Below are 15,000 nucleotides of genomic sequence, written 5' to 3'. Positions count from 1 at the left end.
CTCATCCAAGTACTAACCAGACCTAAATCTGCTAAGATTCAGAGATCTGGCATTGACTCTTTTTTTTTTTTTTGCAAGATTATTATATACTTAGTGAAAAATTTCCAAAAAGCTTACAGCACCTGGTACTCCCAGGCGGTCTCCCATCCAAGTACTAACCATGCCCAATCCTGCTTAGCTTCCGAGATCAGACGAGATCAGGCATAGCCAGGTTGGTATGGCCATAAGCGAAGGTTGCTGCAAAGAGAGGGCTATTTAAAGATCAGCCATTCTAATCGCCAGTACATTGTATAAGTAGGGAAGAAAACCCAAAAGCTTACAGCACCTAGTATTCCCAGGCGGTCTCCCATCCAAGTACTAACCAGGCCCAAACCTGCTTAGCTTCCGAGATCAGACGAGATCGGGCATAGCCAGGTTGGTATGGCCGTAAGCGAAGGTTGCTGCAAAGAGAGGGCTATTTAAAGATCAGTCATCCTAATGGCCAGTACATTATATAAGTAGGAAAGAAAACCCAAAAGCTTAAAGCACCTGGTATTCCCAGGCGGTCTCTCATCTAAGTACTAACCAGACCTAAACCTGCTAAGATTCAGAGATCGGGCATTGACAATTTTTTCTTTTTTTTTTTTTTTTTGCAAGATTATTATATACTTAGTGAAAAATTTCCAAAAAGCTTAAAGCACCTGGTATTCCCAGGCGGTCTCTCATCCAAGTACTAACCAGACCTAAACCTGCTAAGATTCAGAGATCGGGCATTGACAATTTTTTTTTTTTTTGCAAGATTATTATATACTTAGTGAAAAATTTCCAAAAAGCTTACAGCACCTGGTACTCCCAGGCGGTCTCCCATCCAAGTACTAACCATGCCCAAGCCTGCTTAGCTTCCGAGATCAGACGAGATCAGGCATAGCCAGGTTGGTATGGCCATAAGCGAAGGTTGCTGCAAAGAGAGGGCTATTTAAAGATCAGCCATTCTAATCGCCAGTACATTGTATAAGTAGGGAAGAAAACCCAAAAGCTTACAGCACCTAGTATTCCCAGGCGGTCTCCCATCCAAGTACTAACCAGGCCCAAACCTGCTTAGCTTCCGAGATCAGACGAGATCGGGCATAGCCAGGTTGGTATGGCCGTAAGCGAAGGTTGCTGCAAAGAGAGGGCTATTTAAAGATCAGTCATCCTAATGGCCAGTACATTATATAAGTAGGAAAGAAAACCCAAAAGCTTAAAGCACCTGGTATTCCCAGGCGGTCTCTCATCTAAGTACTAACCAGACCTAAACCTGCTAAGATTCAGAGATCGGGCATTGACAATTTTTTCTTTTTTTTTTTTTTTTTGCAAGATTATTATATACTTAGTGAAAAATTTCCAAAAAGCTTAAAGCACCTGGTATTCCCAGGCGGTCTCTCATCCAAGTACTAACCAGACCTAAACCTGCTAAGATTCAGAGATCGGGCATTGACTCTTTTTTTTTTTTTTTTGCAAGATTATTATATACTTCGTGAAAAATTTCCAAAAAGCTTAAAGCACCTTGCTATTCCAAGGCAGTCTCCCATCCAAGTACTAACCAGGCCCAAACCTGCTAATATTCAGAGATCGGGCAATGACACTATTTTTTTTTTTTGGCAAGATTATTATATAATTACTGAAAAATTTCCAAATAGCTTAAAGCACCTGGTATTCCCAGGCGGTCTCTCATCCAAGTACTAACCAGACCTAAACCTGCTAAGATTCAGAGATCGGGCATTGACTCTTTTTTTTTTTTTTTTTTTGCAAGATTATTATATACTTACTGAAAAATTTCCAAAAAGCTTAAAGCACCTTGCTATTCCAAGGCGGTCTCCCATCCAAGTACTAACCAGGCCCAAACCAACTAATATTCAGAGATCGGGCAATGACACTATTTTTTTTTGGCAAGATTATTATATAATTACTGAAAAATTTCCAAAAAGCTTAAAGCACCTGGTATTCCCAGGCGGTCTCTCATCCAAGTACTAACTAGACCTAAACCTGCTAAGATTCAGAGATTGTGCATTGAGTCTTTTTTTTTTTTTTGCAAGATTATTATATACTTGGTGAAAAATTTCCAAAAAGCTTAAAGCACCTTGCTATTCCAAGGCGGTCTCCCATCCAAGTACTAACCAGGCCCAAACCTGCTAATATTCAGAGATCGGGCAATGACACTATTTTTTTTTTTTTTTTTGCAAGATCATTATATACTTAGTGAAAAATTTCCAAAAAGCTTAAAGCACCTTGCTATTCCAAGGCGGTCTCCCATCCAAGCACTAACCAGGCCCAATCCTGCTAATATTCAGACATTGGGGCATTGACTCTTTTTTTTTGCAAGATTATTATATATATTATATTCAGAGATTGGGCATTGACTCTTTTTTTGCAAGATTATTATATACTTAGTGAAAAATTTCCAAAAAGCTTAAAGCACCTTGCTATTCCAAGGCGGTCTCCCATCCAAGTACTAACCAGGCCCAAACCTGCTAATATTCAGAGATTGGGCAATGACACTATTTTTTTTTTGCAAGATTATTATATACTTAGTGAAAAATTTCCAAAAAGCTTAAAGCACCTTGCTATTCCAAGGCGGTCTCCCATCCAAGCACTAACCAGGCCCAAGCCTGCTTAGCTTCCGAGATCAGACGAGATCAGGCATAGCCAGGTTGGTATGGCCATAAGCGAAGGTTGCTGCAAAGAGAGGGCTATTTAAAGATCAGCCATTCTAATCGCCAGTACATTGTATAAGTAGGGAAGAAAACCCAAAAGCTTAAAGCACCTGGTATTCCCAGGCGGTCTCTCATCTAAGTACTAACCAGACCTAAACCTGCTAAGATTCAGAGATCGGGCATTGACAAATTTTTTTTTTTTTGCAAGATTATTATATACTTAGTGAAAAATTTCCAAAAAGCTTAAAGCACCTTGCTATTCCAAGGCGGTCTCCCATCCAAGTACTAACCAGGCCTAAACCTGCTAATATTCAGAGATCGGGCAATGACACTATTTTTTCTTTGGCAAGATTATTATATAATTACTGAAAAATTTCCTAAAAGCTTAAAGCACCTGGTATTCCCAGGCGGTCTCTCATCCAAGTACTAACCAGACCTAAACCTGCTAAGATTCAGAGATCGGGCATTGACTCTTTTTTTTTTTTTTTTTGCAAGATTATTATATACTTAGTGAAAAATTTCCAAAAAGCTTACAGCACCTGGTACTCCCAGGCAGTCTCCCATCCAAGTACTAACCAGGCCCAAGCCTGCTTAGCTTCCGAGATCAGACGAGATCAGGTATAGCCAGGTTGGTATGGCCATAAGCGAAGGTTGCTGCAAAGAGAGGGCTATTTAAAGATCAGCCATTCTAATCGCCAGTACATTGTATAAGTAGGGAAGAAAACCCAAAAGCTTACAGCACCTAGTATTCCCAGGCGGTCTCCCATCCAAGTACTAACCAGGCCCAAACCTGCTTAGCTTCCGAGATCAGACGAGATCGGCATAGCCAGGTTGGTATGGCCGTAAGCGAAGGTTGCTGCAAAGAGAGGGCTATTTAAAGATCAGTCATCCTAATGTCCAGTACATTATATAAGTAGGAAAGAAAACCCAAAAGCTTAAAGCACCTGGTATTCCCAGGCGGTCTCTCATCTAAGTACTAACCAGACCTAAACCTGCTAAGATTCAGAGATCGGGCATTGACAATTTTTTTTTTTGCAAGATTATTATATACTTAGTGAAAAATTTCCAAAAAGCTTAAAGCACCTTGCTATTCCAAGGCGGTCTCCCATCCAAGCACTAACCAGGCCCAATCCTGCTAATATTCAGACATTGGGGCATTGACTCTTTTTTTTTGCAAGATTATTATATATATTATATTCAGAGATTGGGCATTGACTCTTTTTTTGCAAGATTATTATATACTTAGTGAAAATTTTCCAAAAAGCTTAAAGCACCTTGCTATTCCAAGGCGGTCTCCCATCCAAGCACTAACCAGGCCCAAGCCTGCTTAGCTTCCGAGATCAGACGAGATCAGGCATAGCCAGGTTGGTATGGCCATAAGCGAAGGTTGCTGCAAAGAGAGGGCTATTTAAAGATCAGCCATTCTAATCGCCAGTACATTGTATAAGTAGGGAAGAAAACCCAAAAGCTTAAAGCACCTGGTATTCCCAGGCGGTCTCTCATCTAAGTACTAACCAGACCTAAACCTGCTAAGATTCAGAGATCGGGCATTGACAAATTTTTATTTTTTTGCAAGATTATTATATACTTAGTGAAAAATTTCCAAAAAGCTTAAAGCACCTTGCTATTCCAAGGCGGTCTCCCATCCAAGTACTAACCAGGCCTAAACCTGCTAATATTCAGAGATCGGGCAATGACACTATTTTTTCTTTGGCAAGATTATTATATAATTACTGAAAAATTTCCTAAAAGCTTAAAGCACCTGGTATTCCCAGGCGGTCTCTCATCCAAGTACTAACCAGACCTAAACCTGCTAAGATTCAGAGATCGGGCATTGACTCTTTTTTTTTTTTTTTTTGCAAGATTATTATATACTTAGTGAAAAATTTCCAAAAAGCTTACAGCACCTGGTACTCCCAGGCAGTCTCCCATCCAAGTACTAACCAGGCCCAAGCCTGCTTAGCTTCCGAGATCAGACGAGATCAGGTATAGCCAGGTTGGTATGGCCATAAGCGAAGGTTGCTGCAAAGAGAGGGCTATTTAAAGATCAGCCATTCTAATCGCCAGTACATTGTATAAGTAGGGAAGAAAACCCAAAAGCTTACAGCACCTAGTATTCCCAGGCGGTCTCCCATCCAAGTACTAACCAGGCCCAAACCTGCTTAGCTTCCTAGATCAGACGGGATCGGGCATAGCCAGGTTGGTATGGCCGTAAGCGAAGGTTGCTGCAAAGAGAGGGCTATTTAAAGATCAGTCATCCTAATGGCCAGTACATTATATAAGTAGGAAAGAAAACCCAAAAGCTTAAAGCACCTGGTATTCCCAGGCGGTCTCTCATCTAAGTACTAACCAGACCTAAACCTGCTAAGATTCAGAGATCGGGCATTGACAATTTTTTTTTTTTTGCAAGATTATTATATACTTAGTGAAAAATTTCCAAAAAGCTTAAAGCACCTTGCTATTCCAAGGCGGTCTCCCATCCAAGTACTAACCAGGCCTAAACCTGCTAATATTCAGAGATCGGACAATGACACTATTTTTTTTTTTGGCAAGATTATTATATAATTACTGAAAAATTTCCAAAAAGCTTAAAGCACCTGGTATTCCCAGGCGGTCTCTCATCCAAGTACTAACCAGACCTAAACCTGCTAAGATTCAGAGATCGGGCATAGCCAGGTTGGTATGGCCGTAAGCGAAGGTTGCTGCAAAGAGAGGGCTATTTAAAGATCAGTCATCCTAATGGCCAGTACATTATATAAGTAGGAAAGAAAACCCAAAAGCTTAAAGCACCTGGTATTCCCAGGCGGTCTCTCATCTAAGTACTAACCAGACCTAAACCTGCTAAGATTCAGAGATCGGGCATTGACAATTTTTTCTTTTTTTTTTTTTTTTTGCAAGATTATTATATACTTAGTGAAAAATTTCCAAAAAGCTTAAAGCACCTGGTATTCCCAGGCGGTCTCTCATCCAAGTACTAACCAGACCTAAACCTGCTAAGATTCAGAGATCGGGCATTGACTCTTTTTTTTTTTTTTTTGCAAGATTATTATATAATTAGTGAAAAATTTCCAAAAAGCTTAAAGCACCTTGCTATTCCAAGGCGGTCTCCCATCCAAGTACTAACCAGGCCCAAACCTGCTAATATTCAGAGATCGGGCAATGACACTATTTTTTTTTTTTTTGCAAGATCATTATATACTTAGTGAAAAATTTCCAAAAAGCTTAAAGCACCTTGCTATTCCAAGGCGGTCTCCCATCCAAGCACTAACCAGGCCCAATCCTGCTAATATTCAGACATTGGGGCATTGACTCTTTTTTTTTGCAAGATTATTATATATATTATATTCAGAGATTGGGCATTGACTCTTTTTTTGCAAGATTATTATATACTTAGTGAAAAATTTCCAAAAAGCTTAAAGCACCTTGCTATTCCAAGGCGGTCTCCCATCCAAGCACTAACCAGGCCCAAGCCTGCTTAGCTTCCGAGATCAGACGAGATCAGGCATAGCCAGGTTGGTATGGCCATAAGCGAAGGTTGCTGCAAAGAGAGGGATATTTAAAGATCAGCCATTCTAATCGCCAGTACATTGTATAAGTAGGGAAGAAAACCCAAAAGCTTAAAGCACCTGGTATTCCCAGGCGGTCTCTCATCTAAGTACTAACCAGACCTAAACCTGCTAAGATTCAGAGATCGGGCATTGACAAATTTTTTTTTTTTTGCAAGATTATTATATACTTAGTGAAAAATTTCCAAAAAGCTTAAAGCACCTTGCTATTCCAAGGCGGTCTCCCATCCAAGTACTAACCAGGCCTAAACCTGCTAATATTCAGAGATCGGGCAATGACACTATTTTTTCTTTGGCAAGATTATTATATAATTACTGAAAAATTTCCTAAAAGCTTAAAGCACCTGGTATTCCCAGGCGGTCTCTCATCCAAGTACTAACCAGACCTAAACCTGCTAAGATTCAGAGATCGGGCATTGACTCTTTTTTTTTTTTTTTTTGCAAGATTATTATATACTTAGTGAAAAATTTCCAAAAAGCTTACAGCACCTGGTACTCCCAGGCAGTCTCCCATCCAAGTACTAACCAGGCCCAAGCCTGCTTAGCTTCCGAGATCAGACGAGATCAGGTATAGCCAGGTTGGTATGGCCATAAGCGAAGGTTGCTGCAAAGAGAGGGCTATTTAAAGATCAGCCATTCTAATCGCCAGTACATTGTATAAGTAGGGAAGAAAACCCAAAAGCTTACAGCACCTAGTATTCCCAGGCGGTCTCCCATCCAAGTACTAACCAGGCCCAAACCTGCTTAGCTTCCGAGATCAGACGAGATCGGCATAGCCAGGTTGGTATGGCCGCAAGCGAAGGTTGCTGCAAAGAGAGGGCTATTTAAAGATCAGTCATCCTAATGTCCAGTACATTATATAAGTAGGAAAGAAAACCCAAAAGCTTAAAGCACCTGGTATTCCCAGGCGGTCTCTCATCTAAGTACTAACCAGACCTAAACCTGCTAAGATTCAGAGATCGGGCATTGACAATTTTTTTTTTTGCAAGATTATTATATACTTAGTGAAAAATTTCCAAAAAGCTTAAAGCACCTTGCTATTCCAAGGCGGTCTCCCATCCAAGTACTAACCAGGCCTAAACCTGCTAATATTCAGAGATCGGACAATGACACTATTTTTTTTTTTGGCAAGATTATTATATAATTACTGAAAAATTTCCAAAAAGCTTAAAGCACCTGGTATTCCCAGGCGGTCTCTCATCCAAGTACTAACCAGACCTAAACCTGCTAAGATTCAGAGATCGGGCATTGACTCTTTTTTTTTTTTTTTTTTTGCAAGATTATTATATACTTAGTGAAAAATTTCCAAAAAGCTTACAGCACCTGGTACTCCCAGGCGGTCTCCCATCCAAGTACTAACCATGCCCAAGCCTGCTTAGCTTCCGAGATCAGACGAGATCAGGCATAGCCAGGTTGGTATGGCCATAAGCGAAGGTTGCTGCAAAGAGAGGGCTATTTAAAGATCAGCCATTCTAATCGCCAGTACATTGTATAAGTAGGGAAGAAAACCCAAAAGCTTACAGCACCTATTATTCCCAGGCGGTCTCCCATCCAAGTACTAACCAGGCCCAAACCTGCTTAGCTTTCGAGATCAGACGAGATCGGGCATAGCCAGGTTGGTATGGCCGTAAGCGAAGGTTGCTGCAAAGAGAGGGCTATTTAAAGATCAGTCATCCTAATGGCCAGTACATTATATAAGTAGGAAAGAAAACCCAAAAGCTTAAAGCACCTGGTATTCCCAGGCGGTCTCTCATCTAAGTACTAACCAGACCTAAACCTGCTAAGATTCAGAGATTGGGCATTGACAATTTTTTTTTTTTGTTTTGCAAGATTATTATATACTTAGTGAAAAATTTCCAAAAAGCTTACAGCACCTGGTACTCCCAGGCAGTCTCCCATCCAAGTACTAACCAGGCCCAAGCCTGCTTAGCTTCCGAGATCAGACGAGATCAGGTATAGCCAGGTTGGTATGGCCATAAGCGAAGGTTGCTGCAAAGAGAGGGCTATTTAAAGATCAGCCATTCTAATCGCCAGTACATTGTATAAGTAGGGAAGAAAACCCAAAAGCTTACAGCACCTAGTATTCCCAGGCGGTCTCCCATCCAAGTACTAACCAGGCCCAAACCTGCTTAGCTTCCGAGATCAGACGAGATCGGCATAGCCAGGTTGGTATGGCCGCAAGCGAAGGTTGCTGCAAAGAGAGGGCTATTTAAAGATCAGTCATCCTAATGTCCAGTACATTATATAAGTAGGAAAGAAAACCCAAAAGCTTAAAGCACCTGGTATTCCCAGGCGGTCTCTCATCTAAGTACTAACCAGACCTAAACCTGCTAAGATTCAGAGATCGGGCATTGACAATTTTTTTTTTTGCAAGATTATTATATACTTAGTGAAAAATTTCCAAAAAGCTTAAAGCACCTTGCTATTCCAAGGCGGTCTCCCATCCAAGTACTAACCAGGCCTAAACCTGCTAATATTCAGAGATCGGACAATGACACTATTTTTTTTTTTGGCAAGATTATTATATAATTACTGAAAAATTTCCAAAAAGCTTAAAGCACCTGGTATTCCCAGGCGGTCTCTCATCCAAGTACTAACCAGACCTAAACCTGCTAAGATTCAGAGATCGGGCATTGACTCTTTTTTTTTTTTTTTTTTTGCAAGATTATTATATACTTAGTGAAAAATTTCCAAAAAGCTTACAGCACCTGGTACTCCCAGGCGGTCTCCCATCCAAGTACTAACCATGCCCAAGCCTGCTTAGCTTCCGAGATCAGACGAGATCAGGCATAGCCAGGTTGGTATGGCCATAAGCGAAGGTTGCTGCAAAGAGAGGGCTATTTAAAGATCAGCCATTCTAATCGCCAGTACATTGTATAAGTAGGGAAGAAAACCCAAAAGCTTACAGCACCTATTATTCCCAGGCGGTCTCCCATCCAAGTACTAACCAGGCCCAAACCTGCTTAGCTTTCGAGATCAGACGAGATCGGGCATAGCCAGGTTGGTATGGCCGTAAGCGAAGGTTGCTGCAAAGAGAGGGCTATTTAAAGATCAGTCATCCTAATGGCCAGTACATTATATAAGTAGGAAAGAAAACCCAAAAGCTTAAAGCACCTGGTATTCCCAGGCGGTCTCTCATCTAAGTACTAACCAGACCTAAACCTGCTAAGATTCAGAGATTGGGCATTGACAATTTTTTTTTTTTGCAAGATTATTATATACTTAGTGAAAAATTTCCAAAAAGCTTAAAGCACCTTGCTATTCCAAGGCGGTCTCCCATCCAAGTACTAACCAGGCCTAAACCTGCTAATATTCAGAGATCGGACAATGACACTATTTTTTTTTTGGCAAGATTATTATATAATTACTGAAAAATTTCCAAAAAGCTTAAAGCACCTGGTATTCCCAGGCGGTCTCTCATCCAAGTACCAACCAGACCTAAACCTGCTAAGATTCAGAGATCGGGCATTGACTCTTTTTTTTTTTTTTTTTTTGCAAGATTATTATATACTTAGTGAAAAATTTCCAAAAAGCTTACAGCACCTGGTACTCCCAGGCAGTATCCCATCCAAGTACTAACCATGCCCAAGCCTGCTTAGCTTCCGAGATCAGACGAGATCAGGCATAGCCAGGTTGGTATGGCCATAAGCGAAGGTTGCTGCAAAGAGAGGGCTATTTAAAGATCAGCCATTCTAATCGCCAGTACATTGTATAAGTAGGGAAGAAAACCCAAAAGCTTACAGCACCTAGTATTCCCAGGTGGTCTCCCATCCAAGTACTAACCAGGCCCAAACCTGCTTAGCTTCCGAGATCAGACGAGATCGGGCATAGCCAGGTTGGTATGGCCGTAAGCGAAGGTTGCTGCAAAGAGAGGGCTATTTAAAGATCAGTCATCCTAATGGCCAGTACATTATATAAGTAGGAAAGAAAACCCAAAAGCTTAAAGCACCTGGTATTCCCAGGCGGTCTCTCATCTAAGTACTAACCAGACCTAAACCTGCTAAGATTCAGAGATCGGGCATTGACATTTTTTTCTTTTTTTTTTTCTTTTTGCAAGATTATTATATACTTAGTGAAAAATTTCCAAAAAGCTTAAAGCACCTGGTATTCCCAGGCGGTCTCTCATCCAAGTACTAACCAGACCTAAACCTGCTAAGATTCAGAGATCGGGCATTGACTCTTTTTTTTTTTTTTTTTGCAAGATTATTATATACTTAGTGAAAAATTTCCAAAAAGCTTAAAGCACCTTGCTATTCCAAGGCAGTCTCCCATCCAAGTACTAACCAGGCCCAAACCTGCTAATATTCAGAGATCGGGCAATGACACTATTTTTTTTTTTTTGGCAAGATTATTATATAATTACTGAAAAATTTCCAAATAGCTTAAAGCACCTGGTATTCCCAGGCGGTCTCTCATCCAAGTACTAACCAGACCTAAACCTGCTAAGATTCAGAGATCGGGCATTGACTCTTTTTTTTTTTTTTTTTTTGCAAGATTATTATATACTTACTGAAAAATTTCCAAAAAGCTTAAAGCACCTTGCTATTCCAAGGCGGTCTCCCATCCAAGTACTAACCAGGCCCAAACCAACTAATATTCAGAGATCGGGCAATGACACTATTTTTTTTTGGCAAGATTATTATATAATTACTGAAAAATTTCCAAAAAGCTTAAAGCACCTGGTATTCCCAGGCGGTCTCTCATCCAAGTACTAACCAGACCTAAACCTGCTAAGATTCAGAGATCGGGCATTGACTCTTTTTTTTTTTTTTTTTGCAAGATTATTATATACTTAGTGAAAAATTTCCAAAAAGCTTAAAGCACCTTGCTATTCCAAGGCAGTCTCCCATCCAAGTACTAACCAGGCCCAAACCTGCTAATATTCAGAGATCGGGCAATGACACTATTTTTTTTTTTTGGCAAGATTATTATATAATTACTGAAAAATTTCCAAATAGCTTAAAGCACCTGGTATTCCCAGGCGGTCTCTCATCCAAGTACTAACCAGACCTAAACCTGCTAAGATTCAGAGATCGGGCATTGACTCTTTTTTTTTTTTTTTTTTTGCAAGATTATTATATACTTACTGAAAAATTTCCAAAAAGCTTAAAGCACCTTGCTATTCCAAGGCGGTCTCCCATCCAAGTACTAACCAGGCCCAAACCAACTAATATTCAGAGATCGGGCAATGACACTATTTTTTTTTGGCAAGATTATTATATAATTACTGAAAAATTTCCAAAAAGCTTAAAGCACCTGGTATTCCCAGGCGGTCTCTCATCCAAGTACTAACCAGACCTAAACCTGCTAAGATTCAGAGATCGGCATTGACTCTTTTTTTTTTTTTTTTTTTTTTTTTGCAAGATTATTATATACTTAGTGAAAAATTTCCAAAAAGCTTACAGCACCTGGTACTCCCAGGCAGTCTCCCATCCAAGTACTAACCAGGCCCAAGCCTGCTTAGCTTCCGAGATCAGACGAGATCAGGTATAGCCAGGTTGGTATGGCCATAAGCGAAGGTTGCTGCAAAGAGAGGGCTATTTAAAGATCAGCCATTCTAATCGCCAGTACATTGTATAAGTAGGGAAGAAAACCCAAAAGCTTACAGCACCTAGTATTCCCAGGCGGTCTACCATCCAAGTACTAACCAGGCCCAAACCTGCTTAGCTTCCGAGATCAGACGAGATCGGGCATAGCCAGGTTGGTATGGCCGTAAGCGAAGGTTGCTGCAAAGAGAGGGCTATTTAAAGATCAGTCATCCTAATGTCCAGTACATTATATAAGTAGGAAAGAAAACCCAAAAGCTTAAAGCACCTGGTATTCCCAGGCGGTCTCTCATCTAAGTACTAACCAGACCTAAACCTGCTAAGATTCAGAGATCGGGCATTGACAATTTTTTTTTTTTGCAAGATTATTATATACTTAGTGAAAAATTTCCAAAAAGCTTAAAGCACCTTGCTATTCCAAGGCGGTCTCCCATCCAAGTACTAACCAGGCCTAAACCTGCTAATATTCAGAGATCGGACAATGACACTATTTTTTTTTTTGGCAAGATTATTATATAATTACTGAAAAATTTCCAAAAAGCTTAAAGCACCTGGTATTCCCAGGCGGTCTCTCATCCAAGTACTAACCAGACCTAAACCTGCTAAGATTCAGAGATCGGGCATAGCCAGGTTGGTATGGCCGTAAGCGAAGGTTGCTGCAAAGAGAGGGCTATTTAAAGATCAGTCATCCTAATGGCCAGTACATTATATAAGTAGGAAAGAAAACCCAAAAGCTTAAAGCACCTGGTATTCCCAGGCGGTCTCTCATCTAAGTACTAACCAGACCTAAACCTGCTAAGATTCAGAGATCGGGCATTGACAATTTTTTCTTTTTTTTTTTTTTTTTGCAAGATTATTATATACTTAGTGAAAAATTTCCAAAAAGCTTAAAGCACCTGGTATTCCCAGGCGGTCTCTCATCCAAGTACTAACCAGACCTAAACCTGCTAAGATTCAGAGATCGGGCATTGACTCTTTTTTTTTTTTTTTTGCAAGATTATTATATAATTAGTGAAAAATTTCCAAAAAGCTTAAAGCACCTTGCTATTCCAAGGCGGTCTCCCATCCAAGTACTAACCAGGCCCAAACCTGCTAATATTCAGAGATCGGGCAATGACACTATTTTTTTTTTTTTTGCAAGATCATTATATACTTAGTGAAAAATTTCCAAAAAGCTTAAAGCACCTTGCTATTCCAAGGCGGTCTCCCATCCAAGCACTAACCAGGCCCAATCCTGCTAATATTCAGACATTGGGGCATTGACTCTTTTTTTTTGCAAGATTATTATATATATTATATTCAGAGATTGGGCATTGACTCTTTTTTTGCAAGATTATTATATACTTAGTGAAAAATTTCCAAAAAGCTTAAAGCACCTTGCTATTCCAAGGCGGTCTCCCATCCAAGCACTAACCAGGCCCAAGCCTGCTTAGCTTCCGAGATCAGACGAGATCAGGCATAGCCAGGTTGGTATGGCCATAAGCGAAGGTTGCTGCAAAGAGAGGGCTATTTAAAGATCAGCCATTCTAATCGCCAGTACATTGTATAAGTAGGGAAGAAAACCCAAAAGCTTAAAGCACCTGGTATTCCCAGGCGGTCTCTCATCTAAGTACTAACCAGACCTAAACCTGCTAAGATTCAGAGATCGGGCATTGACAAATTTTTTTTTTTTTGCAAGATTATTATATACTTAGTGAAAAATTTCCAAAAAGCTTAAAGCACCTTGCTATTCCAAGGCGGTCTCCCATCCAAGTACTAACCAGGCCTAAACCTGCTAATATTCAGAGATCGGGCAATGACACTATTTTTTCTTTGGCAAGATTATTATATAATTACTGAAAAATTTCCTAAAAGCTTAAAGCACCTGGTATTCCCAGGCGGTCTCTCATCCAAGTACTAACCAGACCTAAACCTGCTAAGATTCAGAGATCGGGCATTGACTCTTTTTTTTTTTTTTTTTTGCAAGATTATTATATACTTAGTGAAAAATTTCCAAAAAGCTTACAGCACCTGGTACTCCCAGGCGGTCTCCCATCCAAGTACTAACCATGCCCAAGCCTGCTTAGCTTCCGAGATCAGACAAGATCAGGCATAGCCAGGTTGGTATGGCCATAAGCGAAGGTTGCTGCAAAGAGAGGGCTATTTAAAGATCAGCCATTCTAATCGCCAGTACATTGTATAAGTAGGGAAGAAAACCCAAAAGCTTACAGCACCTAGTATTCCCAGGCGGTCTCCCATCCAAGTACTAACCAGGCCCAAACCTGCTTAGCTTCCGAGATCAGACGAGATCGGGCATAGCCAGGTTGGTATGGCCGTAAGCAAAGGTTGCTGCAAAGAGAGGGCTATTTAAAGATCAGTCATCCTAATGTCCAGTACATTATATAAGTAGGAAAGAAAACCCAAAAGCTTAAAGCACCTGGTATTCCCAGGCGGTCTCTCATCTAAGTACTAACCAGACCTAAACCTGCTAAGATTCAGAGATCGGGCATTGACAATTTTTTTTTTTTTGCAAGATTATTATATACTTAGTGAAAAATTTCCAAAAAGCTTAAAGCACCTTGCTATTCCAAGGCGGTCTCCCATCCAAGTACTAACCAGGCCTAAACCTGCTAATATTCAGAGATCGGACAATGACACTATTTTTTTTTTTGGCAAGATTATTATATAATTACTGAAAAATTTCCAAAAAGCTTAAAGCACCTGGTATTCCCAGGCGGTCTCTCATCCAAGTACTAACCAGACCTAAACCTACTAAGATTCAGAGATCGGGCATAGCCAGGTTGGTATGGCCGTAAGCGAAGGTTGCTGCAAAGAGAGGGCTATTTAAAGATCAGTCATCCTAATGGCCAGTACATTATATAAGTAGGAAAGAAAACCCAAAAGCTTAAAGCACCTGGTATTCCCAGACGGTCTCTCATCTAAGTACTAACCAGACCTAAACCTGCTAAGATTCAGAGATCGGGCATTGACAATTTTTTCTTTTTTTTTTTTTTTTTGCAAGATTATTATATACTTAGTGAAAAATTTCCAAAAAGCTTAAAGCACCTGGTATTCCCAGGCGGTCTCTCATCCAAGTACTAACCAGACCTAAACCTGCTAAGATTCAGAGATCGGGCATTGACTCTTTTTTTTTTTTTTTTGCAAGATTATTATATAATTAGTGAAAAATTTCCAAAAAGCTTAAAGCACCTTGCTATTCCAAGGCGGTCTCCCATC

The 15,000-nt window shown here is 40.3% G+C and overlaps 1 long non-coding RNA gene, 20 other non-coding genes and 6 pseudogenes across 21 annotated transcripts in view; all 27 read right to left on the bottom strand.

The window, feature by feature from the left end:
* The window catches only part of LOC132104553 (uncharacterized), a 343,753-nt gene that overhangs the window by 55,925 nt on the left and 272,828 nt on the right, over positions 1-15,000 (bottom strand). The gene's annotated exons all lie outside the window — the stretch shown is intronic.
* On the bottom strand, positions 111-229 carry LOC132105216 (5S ribosomal RNA). Its single transcript, XR_009423919.1, has one exon. It is a non-coding gene; the product is annotated as a 5S ribosomal RNA (ribosomal RNA).
* LOC132104933 (5S ribosomal RNA) lies at positions 314-432 on the bottom strand. The gene has a single exon (XR_009423650.1). It is a non-coding gene; the product is annotated as a 5S ribosomal RNA (ribosomal RNA).
* LOC132105206 (5S ribosomal RNA) lies at positions 811-929 on the bottom strand. Its single transcript, XR_009423909.1, has one exon. It is a non-coding gene; the product is annotated as a 5S ribosomal RNA (ribosomal RNA).
* On the bottom strand, positions 1,014-1,132 carry LOC132104932 (5S ribosomal RNA). The gene has a single exon (XR_009423649.1). It is a non-coding gene; the product is annotated as a 5S ribosomal RNA (ribosomal RNA).
* LOC132105301 (5S ribosomal RNA) lies at positions 2,567-2,686 on the bottom strand (annotated as a pseudogene).
* On the bottom strand, positions 3,200-3,318 carry LOC132105103 (5S ribosomal RNA). The gene has a single exon (XR_009423812.1). It is a non-coding gene; the product is annotated as a 5S ribosomal RNA (ribosomal RNA).
* Positions 3,403-3,520, bottom strand: LOC132105069 (5S ribosomal RNA). The gene has a single exon (XR_009423781.1). It is a non-coding gene; the product is annotated as a 5S ribosomal RNA (ribosomal RNA).
* On the bottom strand, positions 3,935-4,054 carry LOC132105300 (5S ribosomal RNA; annotated as a pseudogene).
* Positions 4,568-4,686, bottom strand: LOC132105101 (5S ribosomal RNA). The gene has a single exon (XR_009423811.1). It is a non-coding gene; the product is annotated as a 5S ribosomal RNA (ribosomal RNA).
* LOC132105030 (5S ribosomal RNA) lies at positions 4,771-4,889 on the bottom strand. The gene has a single exon (XR_009423744.1). It is a non-coding gene; the product is annotated as a 5S ribosomal RNA (ribosomal RNA).
* LOC132105299 (5S ribosomal RNA) lies at positions 6,083-6,202 on the bottom strand (annotated as a pseudogene).
* LOC132105100 (5S ribosomal RNA) lies at positions 6,716-6,834 on the bottom strand. The gene has a single exon (XR_009423810.1). It is a non-coding gene; the product is annotated as a 5S ribosomal RNA (ribosomal RNA).
* LOC132105156 (5S ribosomal RNA) lies at positions 6,919-7,036 on the bottom strand. Its single transcript, XR_009423863.1, has one exon. It is a non-coding gene; the product is annotated as a 5S ribosomal RNA (ribosomal RNA).
* Positions 7,550-7,668, bottom strand: LOC132105205 (5S ribosomal RNA). Its single transcript, XR_009423908.1, has one exon. It is a non-coding gene; the product is annotated as a 5S ribosomal RNA (ribosomal RNA).
* Positions 7,753-7,871, bottom strand: LOC132105042 (5S ribosomal RNA). Its single transcript, XR_009423756.1, has one exon. It is a non-coding gene; the product is annotated as a 5S ribosomal RNA (ribosomal RNA).
* LOC132105099 (5S ribosomal RNA) lies at positions 8,101-8,219 on the bottom strand. The gene has a single exon (XR_009423809.1). It is a non-coding gene; the product is annotated as a 5S ribosomal RNA (ribosomal RNA).
* LOC132105155 (5S ribosomal RNA) lies at positions 8,304-8,421 on the bottom strand. The gene has a single exon (XR_009423862.1). It is a non-coding gene; the product is annotated as a 5S ribosomal RNA (ribosomal RNA).
* On the bottom strand, positions 8,935-9,053 carry LOC132105204 (5S ribosomal RNA). Its single transcript, XR_009423907.1, has one exon. It is a non-coding gene; the product is annotated as a 5S ribosomal RNA (ribosomal RNA).
* LOC132105041 (5S ribosomal RNA) lies at positions 9,138-9,256 on the bottom strand. Its single transcript, XR_009423755.1, has one exon. It is a non-coding gene; the product is annotated as a 5S ribosomal RNA (ribosomal RNA).
* LOC132105241 (5S ribosomal RNA) lies at positions 9,770-9,888 on the bottom strand (annotated as a pseudogene).
* Positions 9,973-10,091, bottom strand: LOC132104899 (5S ribosomal RNA). Its single transcript, XR_009423618.1, has one exon. It is a non-coding gene; the product is annotated as a 5S ribosomal RNA (ribosomal RNA).
* On the bottom strand, positions 11,635-11,753 carry LOC132105098 (5S ribosomal RNA). Its single transcript, XR_009423808.1, has one exon. It is a non-coding gene; the product is annotated as a 5S ribosomal RNA (ribosomal RNA).
* Positions 11,838-11,956, bottom strand: LOC132104970 (5S ribosomal RNA). The gene has a single exon (XR_009423686.1). It is a non-coding gene; the product is annotated as a 5S ribosomal RNA (ribosomal RNA).
* LOC132105298 (5S ribosomal RNA) lies at positions 13,149-13,268 on the bottom strand (annotated as a pseudogene).
* Positions 13,783-13,901, bottom strand: LOC132105238 (5S ribosomal RNA; annotated as a pseudogene).
* LOC132104931 (5S ribosomal RNA) lies at positions 13,986-14,104 on the bottom strand. Its single transcript, XR_009423648.1, has one exon. It is a non-coding gene; the product is annotated as a 5S ribosomal RNA (ribosomal RNA).

This window comes from Carassius carassius, chromosome 25 (genome assembly GCF_963082965.1).
Source record: "Carassius carassius chromosome 25, fCarCar2.1, whole genome shotgun sequence".
NCBI lineage: Eukaryota > Metazoa > Chordata > Actinopteri > Cypriniformes > Cyprinidae > Carassius > Carassius carassius.
The sequence above is the reverse complement of the archived record's forward strand: the minus strand, read 5'-3'. Positions and strand labels throughout refer to the sequence as shown.